This window comes from Myotis daubentonii, chromosome 4 (genome assembly GCF_963259705.1).
Source record: "Myotis daubentonii chromosome 4, mMyoDau2.1, whole genome shotgun sequence".
In the NCBI taxonomy this organism is placed as follows: domain Eukaryota; kingdom Metazoa; phylum Chordata; class Mammalia; order Chiroptera; family Vespertilionidae; genus Myotis; species Myotis daubentonii.
In genome coordinates, this window is record NC_081843.1 from 9307502 (window position 1) to 9325863 (window position 18362).

At 46.5% G+C, this 18362-nt stretch overlaps 1 non-coding gene across 1 annotated transcript; it reads left to right on the plus strand.

Moving 5' to 3' along the window:
- Nucleotides 1-10146: 10146 nt before the first annotated feature.
- Nucleotides 10147-10280, plus strand: LOC132233947 (small nucleolar RNA SNORA66). Its single transcript, XR_009452793.1, has one exon. It is a non-coding gene; the product is annotated as a small nucleolar RNA SNORA66 (small nucleolar RNA).
- The last annotated feature ends 8082 nt before the right edge of the window (nt 10281-18362 follow it).

The following is an 18362-nucleotide window of genomic DNA, read 5'->3' on the forward strand; positions in this document are numbered from 1 at the left end:
ACCAAAACCAGGTAAAGACAACACAATGAAAGAGAATTACAGGCCAATATCCCTCATGAACATAGATGCCAAAATCCTCAACAAAATCTTAGCAAATCGGATCCAGCAGTACATCAGAAAGATCATACACCATGATCAAGTAGGATTTATCCCAGGGATGCAAGGATAGTACAATATCTGCAAATCAATAAACGTGATACATCACATAAACAAATTGAGAGGAAAAATTGATGCAGAAGAAGCATTTGACAAAATCCAACACCCATTTCTCATAAAAACTCTCAGCAAAGTGGGAATAGAAGGATCATACCTCAACACAATAAGAGCCATTTATGACAAACCCACAGCCAACATCATACTCAATGGGCAAAAACTAAAACCATTTCCCTTAAGAACAGGAACAAGACAGGGATGCCCACTCTCACCACTCCTGTTCGACATAGTACGGGAAGTACTAGCCATTGCAATTAGACAAGAAGAAGAAATAAAAGGCATCCAAATTGGAAAAGAGGAAGTAAAAGTGTCCTTATTCGCAGATGACATGATATTGTACATAAAAAACCCTAAGGACTCCATCAAAAAACTATTAGACTTGATGAATGAATTCAGCAATGTAGCAGATACAAAATTAACCCCAAGAAATCTATGGCATTTCTATACACCAATAGTGAACTTACAGAAAGAGAGACTAAAAAAACAATCCCATTTACCATCACACCAAAAAAAATTAAGATACTTAGAAATAAACTTAACTAAAGATGTAAAAGGCCTCTACTCAGAAAACTACAGGACGTTGAAAAAAGAGATAGAGGAAGACATAAACAGATGGAAGAACATACCGTGTTCATGGATTGGTAGAATAAACATCATTAAAATGTCCATACTACCCAAAGCAATCTATAAATTCAACGCACTTCCAGTTAGAATATCAATGGCATATTTCACAGATCTAGAAAGAACTCTCCAAAAATTCATCTGGAATAATAAAAGGCCCCAAATAGCTGCAGCAATCCTGAGAAAGAAGAACAAAGTAGGTGGAATCTCAACACCTGATATCAAGCTGTATTACAAAGCCACAGTTCTCAAAACTGCCTGGTACTGGCACAAGAACAGACATATAGATCAATGGAAGAGAATAGAGAACCCAGAAATCGACCAAAACCAATATGCTCAATTAATATTTGACAAAGGAGGCAAGAACATACAATGAAGTCAAGACAGTCTCTTCAATAAATGGTGTTGGGAAAATTGGACAGATAAATGCAAAAAAATGAAACTAGACCACTCAAAATGGATAAAGGACTTAAATGTATGACGAGAAACCATAAAAATTCTAGAGGAATCCAAAGGCAACAAAATCTCAGACATATGCCGAAGCAATTTCTTCACTGATACAACTCCTAGGGCATTGGAAACTAAAGAGAAAATAAACAAATGGGACTACATCAAAATAAAAAGCTTCTGCACAGCAAAAGAAACCATCAACAAAACAACAAGAAAGCCCACTGCATGGGAGAACATATTTGCCAATGTTATCACCGATAAGAGTTTAATCTCCAACATTTACAGGGAACTCATACAACTTAACAAAAGGAAGATAAACAATCCAATCAATAAATGAGCAAAGGACCTAAATAGACACTTTTCAAAAGAGGACATTCAGAAAGCCAGGAGACATATGAAAAATGCTCCAAGTCACTAATCATCCGAGAGATGCAAATCAAAACAACAATGAGGTACCATCTCACACCTGTCAGAATGACTATCATCAACAAATCAACAAAGGACAAGTGCTGGAGAGGATGCGGAGAAAAGGGAACACTCGTGCACTGCTGGTGAGAATGCAGACTGGTGCAACCACTGTGGAGAACAGTATGGAGTTTCCTCAAAAAGTTAAAAATGGAACTCCCATTTGACCCAGTGATCCCACTTCTAGGAATATATCCCAAGAAACCAGAAACACCAATCAGAAAGGATATATGTGGATGAGGACAGTGGGGAGGGTAAGCGCAGAGGGTGGGGTGGGAACTGGGTGGAGGGGAGCTATGGGGGGAAAAAAGAGGAACAACTGTAATAATCTGAACAATAAAGATTTAATAAAAAAAATTTTTTTTAAAAAAGAAAGGATATATGCATCCCTATGTTCATAGCAGCACAATTTACCATAGTTAAGTGCCCATCAACAGATGCATGGATTAGAAAACTGTGGTACATCTACACAATGGAATACTATGCTGCTGTAAAAAAAAGGAATTCTTACCATTTGCAACAGCATGGATGGAACTGGAGAGCATTATGCTAAGTGAAATAAGCCAGTCAATGGAAGAAAAATACCACATGATCTCACTCATTTATGGATAATAAAGACCATTATAAAATGATGAACAAAAATAGATACAGAGGCAGAGCAGCATCAAACAGACTGTCAAACTACAGCAGGAAGGCCGGGGAGGGTTGGGGGGCATGAGGGGTTGGTAAGAGATCAACCGAAGGACTTGTATGCATGCATATAAGCATAACCAATGGACACAGACACTGGGGGGTAGGGGAGGCCGGGGGAATGTCAAGAGGGGGGGAAAAAGGAGACATATGTAATACTCTTTGTAATACTTTAAGCAATAAAAGAATAAACTGTGGGAGACACCGACATCCACCTGGACTATGGCGGTAGGCCTCTCCTGTGCCCCACGGCTTCTCTACTCCCCCTTCACCAAGGTCAGTTTTCAATACAGTAGCCAGAGGGATCCTGTTAAAACACAAGACGTAGATTGCTTGCTGCTCAAAACCTTCCAAAGGCTCCTCACCTCACTGGGGGCAAGCCAGTCTTCTCCATAACCTGCAAGGCCCTGCATGATCTGTCGCCCCCTATCCCGCCCGCACTTGCCTCCCTAAGCTCATCTCCTTTTCTTTGACCCCTTGCTCCTTCCACTCCAGCAATGCTTGCCTCCTTGCTGTTCTTCGAACATGCCAAACACTTCCATCTTAAGGCCGTCACATTGGCTGTTCCCTCTGACTCAACTATTCTTTCCCCAGATACCTCCCTCACTCCTTTGCGTCCTTCATGTAAGTGGGTTTTGCAGCACATGACTCTCTATACTCAACATCACAAACCCCTGCTGTTATGTTTCTCCTCCCAAGCTGTTCTGGCTTTGCTCTCAAGAGAATGAGGGTAGCAGGGTGGGCCCACACGTCACCCAGGATCACGGCTCCTCTCTTCCCAATCTCTCATCCAATCTCTCCCAATATTTTCCCCTGACCTACACACAGCCAACCTGCTCTGTCTAGAAGCCTCTGTCTAGAAGCCTCCCATTTGCTTGGCCCGCTGCATTCAAAGGAACTGGCCACTCAGAATCTATCCCCCTGACAAGGTGCTGAGAAGTACAAATAAGAAAACCTTGTTTTTCCAGTACACTGTATTGCCAGTAAAAATTTCACCTGAAAGTCATTCTCAACGATCGCATTAAGGCTTTGGGGTCTGGAACCAGACTACATGGAAGGTTAAAATCCTAACTCTACAAGTGACCTTGAGCAAGGTACTCTCTGGACTTCACTAGCTTCCTTTGGAAAACAGTGGTCATAATAGACATATCTCTTGGAGTTGCTCTGATGATTAAATGAGATAACAGATGTGGTGAATATTCAGTCACTATCGCCTATCATTATTCTACCCACTGGGTCTTGGGCTGACCAGCCCTGAAGGCACGTAAAGAGCATTGGCCTCCACGTTGCCTGCTGCCCAGATGGAAGCATCCTGGACCACTCCACCTGCTCCCTCAGGAGTGTCAGCCAGGGGCCAAATGTCAGGCGGGTCAGAAAAATATATACATTGGCTTGGCTTAGTTGTGAACTAAGTTGTGAACTAAGCCAAGCCAATCTGTATATCTCATACCCCCGACTTCCACACCATAGGCTTTGTGGAAGGCTTGGTGCTTCCTCCAAGAGCATGTAAGAGTATGGTTGGCCAGAGGTCACTCGCAGGGCAGGGACAGCCGTGCGGCGCCACCACCCCTGAAGTGCTTCCTCTTGCTTCCCATCCTTGAAAACAGAAGTCCCTCGGGGCCTGACCTGAACAGTTCAGAGAAGTGCTCGTTCCTGGAATCGGACCGGAAGGACGCTCCCTTCCCTCCAAGGAGAGAACCACCCTCTTTTTTTTTTTTTTTAATACATTTTATTGATTTTTCACAGAGAGGAAGGGAGAGAGATAGAAAGTTAGAAACATCGATGAGAGAGAAACATCGATCAGCTGCCTCCTGCACATCTCCCACTGGGGATGTGCCCGCAACCCAGGTACATGCCCTTGACCGGAATCGAACCTGGGACCTTTCAGTCCGCAGGCTGACGCTCTGTCCACTGAGCCAAACCGGTTTCGGCAACCACCCTCTTTTATGTGGGTTATTTCGGGGTGACGTGGGTAGATGCAAATGTCAAAGCAACACCGCCCCCCAAGTGCACAGGACAGGTCATTTTTGGAGCGTGGATCAGATGTGTCCTAAGATACCTGACTCTGTTCAACCCCTGAAAGGTCTAGGAAGCCACTGTAATGGTATTTTTTTTTCTCCCGATTTTATTAACGATACAAACAGTAGTATAACAATATTAAAGAAAACAAGCAAGAAGAAGATAGTCCTACCGCCATAAGAGATCAGCTTTTCTTCATTCACACCCAGCACAGATATCATTTACCAACTTGTCATGATGGGGTAGGTTTAATTTTGTAACATGGTTTTGACATAACATTTTAGCATAAATATTTCATGGAGCTTTACAGGACTCGATTTTAGTGCATATAAAATATTTCGCTAAGTTGGGAAGTTTTAATATTTTACTATTTTAGTCAATGCGGCATTAAATACTTTTCTACATACAACCTTTTGCTTCTTTGGAATTCTTTCCTCCAGATATAATTTTTTAAATGAAACGACTGGGGCAAATTAGATGCACATTTTGAGACCCTTCATACCCTCTGCTAAATGGCTCTCCAAATGGGTGCGCCGCATGCATTCTATCTTGAAGCCACGTTATAGGGTGCTTTATATTTTCAACCCATTTTAGATGTTTCATCTCAACCATCTGAGCAGGCTGGTCTGACTTCTATCTCCTGAGGCACTTTAGCAGATTAACTCCAGCTCCCTCTCCTGTGCCTCTCTCCCACAGAGACTGGAAAAGCTACCCACAGACTTTCCCAGCCTGCTTTGCAGCTGGAGTGGCCATGTGACTCCATTATGACCAATGCGATGTACGGGGAAGCCTTGATGGACAGAGGAGCTGACACCTCCCCTCCCTGAACCTCCTTCCCAGAAGGTGGGAGTGATGCCTAGAGCAAACTAAGTCACGAAGGAGTAGAGGTGACAGGAAGGGGGTGGAATCTATTCACAGAGGAGGAGATGCTGTGCAGGAGCCACGCGGCCCCTGCGAGAGAGATGAGCGTGCGCCTGGAGCGCCTGGGCCCTTGGGTGCTCTCCGTTTAGTCCCGCCCACACACCTGAGCCCCGCCTATCTTCACCCCAACCCCATTTTCTTGTAAGACTTTGGGCAGGTGTCTGTTCCTTGCAGACAAGTAAGCCTTCAGGGATTACAACTATTTTTCTCACAGTTGATATTCTAGTTGGTGGAGTCAAAGGATGGGGGCAGTAGAGGCTTTGTTCTTCCGGGGCCACGGGAGGAGAGGGTGTCATACCCCGGGGGCCATTGATCGCGGCCCGAACCACGTGTATCCTGCAGGGCAGTGTGGCGGGTGGAGCAGCCTGTAAGGGTGACAACCACATGTCCCTGATTTTCCAAGTCAAATATGCCTCCCATTTGTAGTCAAAGAATCAACAGGGGAAGGGCTCCCATTAGATCGATGTTTATACCCTCTTCGAGCAGCATCAGTTAGCAGAAAGCCGATTAGGCACAGAGCTGCTCTGTGGAGACTCACACGGAAATGCACCGGGTCTGAGTTTAGAAAGCCAGATATCACCCCAGAGCCCGAGGACGGTGAGCAGGAGCTGGGCCCAGCCTGCCCGGAGGGCGGCCAGGCACTTGAGGAACTCTGCCATCTCTCCTGTTCTTGCCCCCAGCCTCCCCATTTAACAAATATTTACTGAGTGCCTACTGTGTGCCAGGTGCTCTTCCAGGCTCGGAGGATACAGACGTGAATAAGAGAGGACAAATCCCTGCACTCAGGGCGTTTATGTTCCCAGGGGACCACGTACGTCCTAGGCCTTCGTAAAAGCAGGGCGATGTGGCGTTGGCTCTAGCCCGGCGCCCAACACGATGTCTGGACAGGGCCCAGTAAATGTTCTTGTTGGGCACTTGTGGTTGCCTCCCAGCATCCAATCTCCCTCTTCCAAGAAACCCTCCCTTCCCATTTGGAGGACTATGTTATTTGGGAAAAATTGACTTCACCCCCAGCTCCAAGGGGGGAGCATGTGAACTAAGCTAAGCCAATCTATATATTTCATACCCCTGACTTCAGTGACTCATTCAAGTATGTGCATGTGGCCTAAGCCAGGCCAACGTGGAACTGAGGACAAAAATGCCTTTTCTCTGTCCAGTGTAATGTAAAAATCTGGAACCACTGCAACTAATTTTTGCTACCGTGAAAAAAAAACCTACACATCACCAAACGAAGCCAGATCCCTCATGAAAGTGTGAAACTTGGAATCAGACCACACCTGAAATCCTTTCTATTGATGGACTTTCCAGTTCTATGAGCCAATAAATTCTTTTTATTACTTAACTAGAGGCCCGGTGCACGACATTCGCCCACTGGGGTGGGGGGGCGGTCCCTCAGCCCAGCCTGCACCCTTTCACAGTCCAGGAACCCTCAGAGGATGTCCGACTGACGGCTTAGGGGAGCGAGCCTACGCTGCAGTGGGACATCCTTAGCACTGCCACGGAGGCAGGCTGCTGTGCTCGCCAGCCGTCATACTGGCTTGTGGCTGAGCCTCCTGCGTTGAGCCTCTGCCCCTGGTGGTCAGTGTGCGTCATAGCAATCGGTCATTCCACCGTTCAGTCGATTTGCACATTAGCCTTTTATTATATAGGATTCATTTTGAGTTAAATATTATTTGCAACCAAAAGTATCCAAACGGATAGAGATATTAAGTCCTACATATTAGAAGAATGTTCAAGCTGACATACAACACAAACCAACAGGTTCCAAACACAGTCCAACACAAAATGACAGAACGGGATATGTGTACGTCTGCGTGAGGTTTCACACATTTGGGTACGAAGAGACAGTTCAACCCCCTGAGTGCCTTCTTAAAAACCTTTCAGCAGTTCCCTATCACCAACAGTTAAAAGTCAAACTCCTTGGCTCCTGACAATTTAGTCCATAAATAACTTTCAGCTTATGTCTAACCACTTATAGCCCAAGTGCACCCCATCAGTTACACTTAGCTGCCCGATGTGGAGGCCGGCATCAAGGATGGCCCCCAGTGATATTCCTCTCCAAATACTCATAGCCTCGTGTAGCCCCCTTCCTCACTGAAACGTGGCTGGCCTGTGCGACCTGTAAAATACAGCAGAGCTGAAGGGGTGTCACTTCCAACACTAGATTCTGAGAGGCCTTGCAGCTTCTGCCTAGGTCCTCTGAATGACTCTCACTGGAGGCTGGAGGAGGCCACGCCCCACGCTGTGAGGATGCTCAAGCTACCTCCTGGTGGAGAACTGAGGCTGCCCACCAACAGCCAGACCACTCCCCCTCCGAGTGAGTGAGCTGCTCTGGAAGCAGACCCTTCAGCCAAAGTCAAGCCTTCAGGTGATTGCAGCCCCAGCTGACGTCTGACCATGACTGTTGGGCTGCTGAGCCACACCATCCCCAGTTTCCTGACCCAGAGAACTCATGGGAGATAAGAAATAACTATTGCTGGGGTTTTGTTCATTTGGGTTTTTTAAGTATAGACGTCTTTTTTTAGAGCAGTTTTAAGTTTACAGCAAATTTGAGGGGAAGATTCCCCATATACTTACTACCCCCACATAGCTCAGCAATTTCTAGCCTTTGTCATCTCATGACACATAAACTAATTACTGAGACTTTGTGGCACACCAAAAAATACATGTTTTGCTGATCTCATACAAAAAAAATAGGTATAATTTTGATTCATTCACACCAGATGGCGGTTGTGTGGCTGCTGTCATGTTTTTGTTTTCTTTCTTTTTTTTCTTTTTCTTCTTTTCTTTATTGATTAAGGTATTATGTTGTCATGTTTTTATCTGCCAATCTAAGAGAAAAGAGGTCAGGGCCCCTGACAAAATAGTAAGGTATTGCATGCTTTAAAAATTCTGGTTGAAAATCGCTAGCGTAGCCTTTCCCATTATTAACATCCTCCACCAGAGTGACATATTCACCGCCTTCATAATTTTGCCTTTTCCAGAGCGTCATATAGTTGGAATCATACAGTATATAGCCTTTTCCGACTAGCTTCTTCCACTTAGCAATATGCAGTTAAGTTTCCGCCATGCCATTTCATGGTTTAATAACTCACTTCATTTTTTAAAAAAATATATTTTATTGATATTTTTACAGAGAAGAAGAGAGAGGGATAGAGAGTTTGAACATCAGTGAGAGAGAAACATTGATCAGCTGCCTCCTCCACACTCCCTACTGGGGATATGCCCGCAACCAAGGTACATGCCCTTGACCGAAATCAAACCTGAGACCTTTCAGTCTACAGGCCGATGCTCTATCCACTGAGCCAAACCAGTTCGGGCGACTCACTTCCTTTTAGTACTGACTAATATTCCCTTCTCTGGATGGACCATAGTTTATCCATTTGCCTACTGAAGGATATCTTGGTTGCTTCCAATTTTGGCAACTACGAATAAAGCTGCTAGAACATCCTTGTGCGGGGTTTTGTGTGGGCATATTTCTCACGCCCTTTGAGTAAATACCAAGGAGCTTAATGGCTGGATCACACAAGAAGCATGTGTTTAGTTCTGGAAGAAACTGCCAAACCAGATTGCAAAGTGGCTGCACCGTTTCTGCATTTTCACTGGCAATGATGATTGTTGTTTTAAGTCATTAGGTTGGGGGTCATTTGTTATGCAGTTTTAGATGACGACTACAACCTACATTGAACATGTCTAGCATGCCTCCTGCATCTGTGTGTAATCCTTAAAAACTCCTAATTGCTTTCCAAGTGCCAACTCAAGCTGTCACCTTTTCTGAGAAGCCTGCCCTGATTTCCTACTCAGACCCAGGCTCTCTTGCACACAGCTTTATTAGAAATACTCACACTCCGATTGCATTAAATGTGTATGAGATGATTTCTTCCATTATAGCCTATTGAAGGCAACAGTTTTCAATTATCCAAGTGGATATTCCCAAGACTGAGAATGGTACATGCCACATTAAATGTTGCTTCAATAAATAAATAACTAAAATTTCAGCTCTGGACAAGACAAAAAATGCCTTACTCTAGTCTGAGGCGCAAAGAAAGGGTAAGAAAGAAGGGAATAGTGGTGAGAAGGACCAAAGATGTTATTGCAGGACTCATCTTGCTCCTAGCTCTTTCGTTCACTTTGAAATCTCCTTTCCCTGGTCACAAAAATGTCTACAAAACCTGGGTAAGCAGAAGTGGGTTGTTCCATTTTTGCTCTTAAAAAATTAACCTGCATGTAAAAAAGTGTAAAAGCCATCGCCACAGAGAATTGGAGCAATGATGTGGCCAAAAGCGAGTGCGAGGAGGCAAAGGCCTATATCTTGACGGCATCTAGAAAGGAGGAAGGAACGGTCTGGATTTAGACACATCCTGCTCACAGACAGAGCAAGAGGAAATGTGGTTTTAAAAGAGTTACACCAGTGAGGCTAGAAAACCCATGGGCTGGGGGTCTTTCTCCACAATCTGGACAATGAAAGTTATTTTGGGAGTAGAGAGAGAAAGGTCTCCGAGGTAAGGCACTGAGCCTAGAAACAAACAGGAATTTGAGGAAGAGTTGGACCAATGTTTAGTTGGAAATAGGAGGATTTGGACAGATTTAGAAAGTAGTGTCAAATGAACTCAAAAAAAACCCCAGAGGCTTTGCTAGAAGTAAATGGTAAAGAGTTATTCAGGGGTCTTAGAGTTTGCAAACTGGGGACATGGCCAGGAAAAGAACAGGAAGTGATCCTAAAAAGAAAGACAAGTTAAGAGTTCCTACAATAAAAAGCGCATTCTTGTGCAAACACGATCACTAACTCTGCATAATGTTGCAGAAGTGAGGGGAACCAGGTTTGCTAAAGTAATCGTGGTGATAGAAATGTTATTAACCTCAGGGGTTACTGAGCTGCTCCATTCTATCCAAGTGCAGTGTAAAAAAAAATAATAATAATCAGTCCTACATTCTTAGTCCTAGAGTTGGTCCAGGATGGTTACCAGTCAGATGTCAGCCTGTCTGGATGATGGATGCCAGGTCTAGAGCAACAGTGGCCAGCCTTTCAGACCTCACAGACCATGGGTTGGCTAACACTGCTCCAAAGGTTTCCTTAAACCAGCGGTCGCCAACCTTTCAGACCTCACGGACCACCAGTGGCCCGCGGACCACCAGTTGGTGACCTCTGGTCTAGAGGATGACCTCCAGGAGGTCTTGATGATGAATGTATCAGGTGGATGTTAGGTGGCCTGGATTCGTGAGTCCTTTGTGGCGTAATCAGAGGGTTATCTGGAGGTCTGGTGCACGTCCACGTATTGACACACAATCAGCTGATGTATATCCAGGCCATGACGCAGGACTGGAAAGTTCAAGAGTTTAAGCTCCTGGGCTAGTCAACACAAGAACAGAGTCATTTCCTCCTGCCTCAGCCTATTAGGTTTTAGTAATTTAGCAGCTTAATTATAGTGAGCCCGTTGTATTTCTTCATTCTTTCCTCAGTAAAAATTGAGGACAACTTCTGATTTAGCTATAGATGTGGGAATTAAGTGATTGATCTGAACACAACTAATAAGGATATATGTCAAAGATTAACTTTTTTAATACATGTTTTATTGATTTCAGAGAGGAAGAGAGAGGGAGAGAGAGAGAGAAACATCAATGATGAGAGAGAATCATTGATTGGCTGCCTCCCGCATGCCCCCAACTGGGGATCAAGCCTGCAACCCGGGCATATGCCCTGACTGGGAATCGAACCCTGACCTCCTGGTTCATAGGTCAATGCTCAAACGCTGAGCCATGCTGGCTGGGCAAAGATTAACTTTAAAAAATAGAATGTCGTTTCTTTAAGAATTAGAGCATGTTTTACAAAAACAGTTTTAATTTTATGCCCCAAAAGGACAGGAATGATATATGCCATATTCTCTGGTTGTGATACATTAAGGTAGGAAATAGAAAATATCATAAACACAACAAAAATATTTAATTTTTCTTTTTAATATATTTTTATTTATTTCAGAGAGGCATGGAGAGGGAGAGAGATAGAAACATCAATAATGAGAGAGAATCATTGATCGGCTGCCTCCTGCATGCCTCCTGCCAAGGATCAAGTCCACAACCCGGGCATGTGCTCTTGACCAGAATCAAACCCGGACCCTTCAGCCTGCAGGCTGGCACTCTATCCACTGAGCCAACCGACTAGGGCTAATTTTTAAAATTAAACATTTTAAGAACATAGAAGAAATATAACATGTTGCAATATGTTTAAGAACATATTGCATATAACATGTTATATTATAAAATAACTAGAGGCCCAGTGCATGAAATTCATGCACGAGTAGGGTCCCTAGGCCTGGCCAGCGATCAGAGCCAATTAGGGTCTTCCTTCTGGCAGCCAGCCAGGGCCTCCCTTCCCTGGCTGCCAGCTGCCAGCTGGGGCCTTCCTTCATTCCGTGCCACCCCCTGGTGGCCAGTGCATGTCATAGCAAGTGATAGAACTCCAGTCTCCAGGTCAAACTCCTGCAAGGGCACTTCGCATATTAGCCTTTTATATATAGATAGATAATAAAACACTAATAATAACTGACAGTGACTCAGCATTGACTCTGTGCCAGTCTTAAGTGCTTTGCACCTGTTCACTCGTCTAATTCTTCATAAAAATCCTATGAAGGTGATATTCTCATTTTGTAAGTGAATAAACTGAGCCCCACAAAAGTTGTGTGATTGTATATCGAGCTTTTACAACAGAGATTACATCTGTCGGGGCGCTTTGGGCTAAATAATGGAGACCGCAACTCAAACAATAGCCAGCACATCACAGCACAGAACAAGACCGGAGGGAGCCCAGGGTTGGGTACTCAGCAGCTCAGTGCATATTAAGGACCCGTGATTCCACGTCATTTCACTTAATCCCATGATTACGCTAAACTGAGTTGCTCTCAAGCTCCTCCTCACTCCGCTAAAGGTTCTCCTTGATCCTTTACCTGAAGTGTTCCATTTCCACAGTCTCCGCTACTGTGGTTTGCTTAGCCTCTTTCTGGACCCTTACAGCTGAAGTCATGAATCTCTCACTCATCGTTTGTTCATTAAAACACTACACATTGAGCAATCATTGTGTGCTAGGCACTGGGGATCTCAAAATAATCAAAACGCACAAAGCCCCTGCCCTCGTAGAGCTACGTTCTACCTGGGGAGTGCAGCAGACACTGACAGCACCCGCCCTCAAATCCCTCCGATCCCAACACCCTCAGACCCCGCGGGTCAACTTCCAAGTGGCTGCTAGGAACACAACCCATTGAGCTGCAAGTGCCACTCTGCTCCCAAGGCAGCTCCCAACCAGCTACTTTCAGAAGCTGCTGTATAAACACCCCAAATCTGACCTGTGTGTTTTTCATCACTTCCCAGAGCTTGCCCTCTGGGTTAATGTCCAGGCACTCCCCGAGGTAACTGGCTTAATAATGCGCCCTTTGTAGAAAGTTTTGCAGGCTGAATGAGTGCTGGATATTTAATGTACAGCATGGTGGCTCTAGTTAATAATACTATATTGTACACTTAAAACATGCTAAGAGTAGATCCTAAGTGTTCTCACCACAGGGGGGAAATTTACTATGTGAGATGATGGATATGTTAATTAGCTTTATTGTGGGCAATCATTTCACTATATATATAATTATCACATTGTACACTGTAAGTATACACAATTTTTTAAAAATATTTTACTGATTTTTTAGAGGTAGAGAAAGAGAGAGGGAGAGAGAGGGGGAGAGAAAGAGAGATGAACGTGAGAGCATCACGTTGCCTCCTACATGCACCCCAACCAGGGATCAAACTCCAAACCCAAGCATGTGCCCTGATTGGGAATCAAACCAGTGACGTTTGGTGCACAGGACAACACCCAACCAATCGAGCCATACCAGCCAAGGCTGTGCCATTTTTATGTGTCAATTATACCTCAACTAGAGGCCTGGTGCACAAAAATTTGTGCACTCGGGGGGAATGGGGGGTCCCTCAGCCCGGCCTGTGCCCTCTAGCAGTCTGGGACCCCTCGGGAGATAACGCCCTGCTGGCTTAGGCCTGCTCCCGGGTGGCAGAGGGCAGGCCCAATCCCTAGGTGCAGCCCCTGGTCGGGCTCAGAGCAGGGCCGATTGGGGGGTTGGGACACCACCCCCTGTCACACTCAAGGCAGGGTCGATGGGGAGGTTGCGGCACGACCCCCTGTCACGCACAGAGCAGGGCCAATCCGGGGCTTGGGGCACTGCCCCCTGTCACACACAGAGCAGGGCCCATCAGGGGGGTTGGGGCTCCGTACCCTGTCATGCACAGAGCAGGGCCCATCAGGGGGTTGGGGAGCTCCCTCCTGTCACGAACAGAGCAGGGCCCATCAGGGGGTTGAGGAGCTCCCCCCTGTCACTCACAGAGTAGGTCCGATAGGGGAGTTGGGGCACCGTCCCCTGTCACACACAGAGCAGGGCCGATCAGGGGGTTGGGGCGCCGCCACTGTCACACTCAGGGCAGGGCTGATGGGGAGGTTATGGCTCTACCCCGTCACACACAGAGCAGGGCCCGTGGGGGGGCGGGGGGGTTGGGGCGCCACCCTCTATCACCCACAGAGCAGGGCGGATCAGGGGGTGGGGGCACCGCCCTCTATCACACTCAGAGCAGGGCGGATCAGGGGGTTGGGGCACTGCCCCCTGTCACACACAGAGCAGGGCGGATCAGGGGGTTGGGGCACCGCACCCTGTCACACTCAGGGCAGGGCTGATGGGGAGGTTATGGCTCTACCCCGTCACACACAGAGCAGGGCCCGTGGGGGGGGCAGGGGGGGTTGGGGCGCTACCCTCTATCACCCACAGAGCAGGGCCGATCAGGGGGTTGGGGCGCCGCCACTCTCACACTCAGGGCAGGGCCGATGGGGAGGTTATGGCTCTACCCCGTCACACACAGAGCAGGTCCTGGGGGGGGGCGGGGGGGGTTGGGGTGCCACACCCTGTCACACACAGAGCAGGACTGATCAGGGTGTTTGGCCCTGCCCCCTGTCATGCTGATCCCGGTGCCGGGAGGCCTCACGGCTCCGCTGATCCCAGTGCTGGGAGGCATATTACCCTTTTACTATATAGGGTAGAGGCCTGGTGCGTGGGTGGGGGCCGGCTGGTTTGCCCTGAAGGGTGTCCTGGATCAGGGTGGGGGTCCCCACTGGGGTGCCTGGCCAGTCTGGGTGAGGGGCTGAGGGCTGTTTTCAGTCTGGGGGTGACTGAACTCCCAAACGCTCCTTTTTTCCGTTTTTTTTTTTTTATTCTGGGCCAGCTTTAGCTTGAGGCTTGGCTCCAGCTCTTAGGCCGCCTCCTCCGCTCCTGAAAGTAGGTTTCTGGCCTTTGCTTACAATGTTGCGAATCTGCTGGCTAAAGTCCGGCGGTATTTGTTACAATGTTTGAAACTGCAGGCTCAGAGGCCGGCAGCCGCAGGCGGGGAATGTTGGTTTCCTCCAACGATCCCCGTCACTGAGGCAAGCAAGCCTCATGTGAGTTTCAAGCTGCCTGGCTGCCGGCCACCATCTTGGCTGACAGTTAATCTGCATATCTTGCTGATTAGCCAATGGGAAGGGTAGCGGTCGTACGCCAATTACCATGTTTCTCTTTTATTAGTGTAGATAAAATGAGAAGTGGGGCACACCTTTAATTGACTGCCTTTCCCCCCTTGCCCCTCTGCCAGTGATCCCCGCACCACCCTCCTGGTACTCGAATCCTTGTCTCAGGGTCTGCTTCAAGGAGAATGCAAAACAAGGCAGAGAAGCAGCTGATAAGCAAGAATGAGGAAACTGCTCCCAGGAAGTCCTATATCAGCCATGTGAAGTGCTGCTGAGAGGGTAAGATAAAAACAGAACAGGATCCACTGGATTTAGCAACACAAACTTGACCTTCAAAAAGGCCCTAGCAGAGGTGTGGGGCATGTGGATACCAGACTGATGTGGCTTGAGGAGTTGAAACAAAATAGCTGTGGGAGTTCTGGTCAAGATGGTGGCATAGGTAAACCATCTATGGTTTACTCACCACCTCCCACAATCATTTCAAAATTACAACTAAACTACAGAATAACCATCATTCAGAACTGCCTGAAATCTGACTGAATGGCAGTCCCACAACTAAGGATACAAAGAAGAAACCACTTGGAGACTGGTAGAAAGGGTAGAGACCCAGAACAGGCCAGTCCCACACCCATGTGTGGTGGATGAAAATCGGGGTGGATATCTTGGCTGCAGAGGTTCTCCCGGAGAAGGAGAAGTCCCAGCCCTATACCAGACCTCCCAGCCCAGGACTCCAGTGCCAGAAATAGAAGTCCCCACGACTTCTGGCTGTAAAAACCAATGGAGATTTTGACGGAGGGAGACAGAGGGCTGCTGGAATCCCAGGCAATTCCTCTTAAAGGGCCTGTGCTTGGATTTAATTGGACTCACTCCTTCTGAGCTCCAGCACTGGGGCAGCAGTTTGAAAGGCACAGAGACATATGGGGAAGAACTGAAGTCTGTGACATTAGGGCAAGAGCTGGGGGGAAAGCTTTCTCCAAGACAGAAGTGCCGGCAGAGGGACACCATGTCTGAGACTCTATCAACCTGGCTCGCACTGTTTACCCCAACTGATGACTATCTGAGGCCTCACCCACCCAACTTTCAGACCTACCCAAGCTGTTTCCTGTGGCTTTTCCATATGAATGACCTGTCTTGGCTCACGCTTCAGATTTTCCTAAAATCTCTCAAAAAAGCAGCATCTGGTCTCAGTGTGCCCCCATACCTCTTGCTAAGCGGTCCAGCCCCGGCACTAGGAGCAGCCAACCCGATTCACAGCTTGGCCTTGCCTGGGCACTCCAAGTCCAGCACAAGCAGCAGCCATCCGCAGGTTGCTTTGTAACTCATGCCAAATAATAAAATTAACAAAATAATTGCTCAACGGGATAGGGAGTGGATGGGGAAGAAGCACTAAGGGACTGCAGGTTTTTGTAGCAAATTCTTTGTCACTATTTGACTTCTTTAACCAATGCTCTTCAAACTTTTCTGACTGTAACCACAGTAAGAAACTGAACTTTACAACCCAATACATACATCCAAGTGTCAGAGGCTAAGGATGGGTGGGATCACTAATGCATGGCTGGTGAGTGTGGAAACTGGCAGAACAGGTGGGACACTGCATAACCTACGGAGCATTCCACTTTCAGGTATTTGTCCAAATAAATTCAGCACATATTCGTTAGGAAACACAGGCAAATATATGCATATTCACACTGTCCATATTGGCTAAAAGCTGGAAATTACCCAATGCCCACCCACAAGAGAATGGACAGTTACAATTAATAAATGAAATATTGCTCTACTGCCAAGTACAACACCATGGATTAGTTCTAGCAACATAATGTTACATCAGATTTGCAGATCCATGGTGCTAAGGAATAAGTGTTGATTTCGTCAGGTGTATTAACAGTAATATGAATGTGTAAGAAAATGTCCAGTTTTTAGAAATGAGTATGAAAGTATGCACGCGTGATTGTATGTACGTTTTGGCAATGGATTTGGCATCTTTATTAAAGTTATTTTTACAAATGTATGTCTCCTAAGGCTGTTTTCTACTTTAACACCTGCTTTGCAAATTTACATCAGCAGTAGAAAGGGCTTTGGTGAAACAGTAAGATTTCCAAGATTTGCTTTAAACTATTGCAAGAAAAGAGAAAGAAAAACATGATCAATACAGCAAGTGCAGCAGAATCTTGATCCCTGTTGAAGCTGGGTGATGGTACAAGAGGTTCATGGTATTCTTCTGTTTTGTGGGTCTGAAATTTTCATAACACAGATTTTTAATAAACAAACCCATCCCAGTAGACAAAGGAATTTCATGCCTCTTTTATACAATTCACAAACAAGTAAAATGAAACTAAAAACATGTGTGGTGATTAAAAGGAGGATCAAGAAAACCAAAAACCACAAATCCAGGCTCACCGTCCCTCTGAGAGGGAGGCGGGTGTGGGTCAGGGGAGAAGTAAGTTTTTATTTTTATTTTTTTTTAATATATTTTATTGATTTTTTACAGAGAGGAAGGGAGAGGGACAGAGAGTCAGAAACATCGATGAGAGAGAAACATCGATCAGCTGCCTCCTGCACACCTCCCACTGGGGATGTGCCCGCAACCCAGGTACATGCCCTTGACCGGAATCGAACCCGGGACCCTTCAGTCCGCAGGCTGACACTCTGTCCACTGAGCCAAACCGGTCTCGGCAGTTTTTAGAAATAGTTGGCTTGTTGGATTAGGTGCTGGGCTCACAGGTGCTGATTTTTTAATAAATAGGCAGTGGGATGCACGAGGTTTGCACAGACCCATGCTGAGAGCATGTGCCTAACCCAGGTCTGTGCACCTGAGGTTAAAAATCGCACACAGGCCCAGCCGAGGTGGCTCGGTGGTTGAGCATGGACCTATGAACCAGGAAGTCCCAGTTCGATTCGGGTCAGAGCACATGCCCAGGTTGCAGGCTCAATCTCCAGTAGAGGGCGTGCAGGAGGCAGCTGATCATTGATGTTTCTCTCTCTCTCTCTCTCTCTCTCTCTCTCTCTCTCTCTCTCTCTCCCTCTCCCTTCCTCTCTGAAATCAATAAAAATATATTTAAAAACAAAAAACAGCGTATGGTTTCTGCCCTTAGGGGTCCTACACTTCCCCTGTGAAAGGGAAGTCTCAGAAAGATCTCTGAACTGGGAGCGGGATGACATGTTCTGGGCTTTGCTCTGCCACTCACTTCCACATTGCTTCAGAAACAAACGCCTGCAAATGGCTGTTTCCTCACCCGTGAAATGAGCAATTTGACCAACGATTGCTGAAGCTCCTCTTAAGAGGAAGACTGACTGAATACTGGGCCGAGGGGGGAAACACAACAGAGATCCCTGGCAACGGGCTTCCAGCCCCACCAGCAACAGAGGGCCACACCCCGTCAGCCTCTCCTCCAGGGCTCTGGGCCTGGCCTCCGTTCTTCCCTGGCTCCTCGCCTTTGTAGAC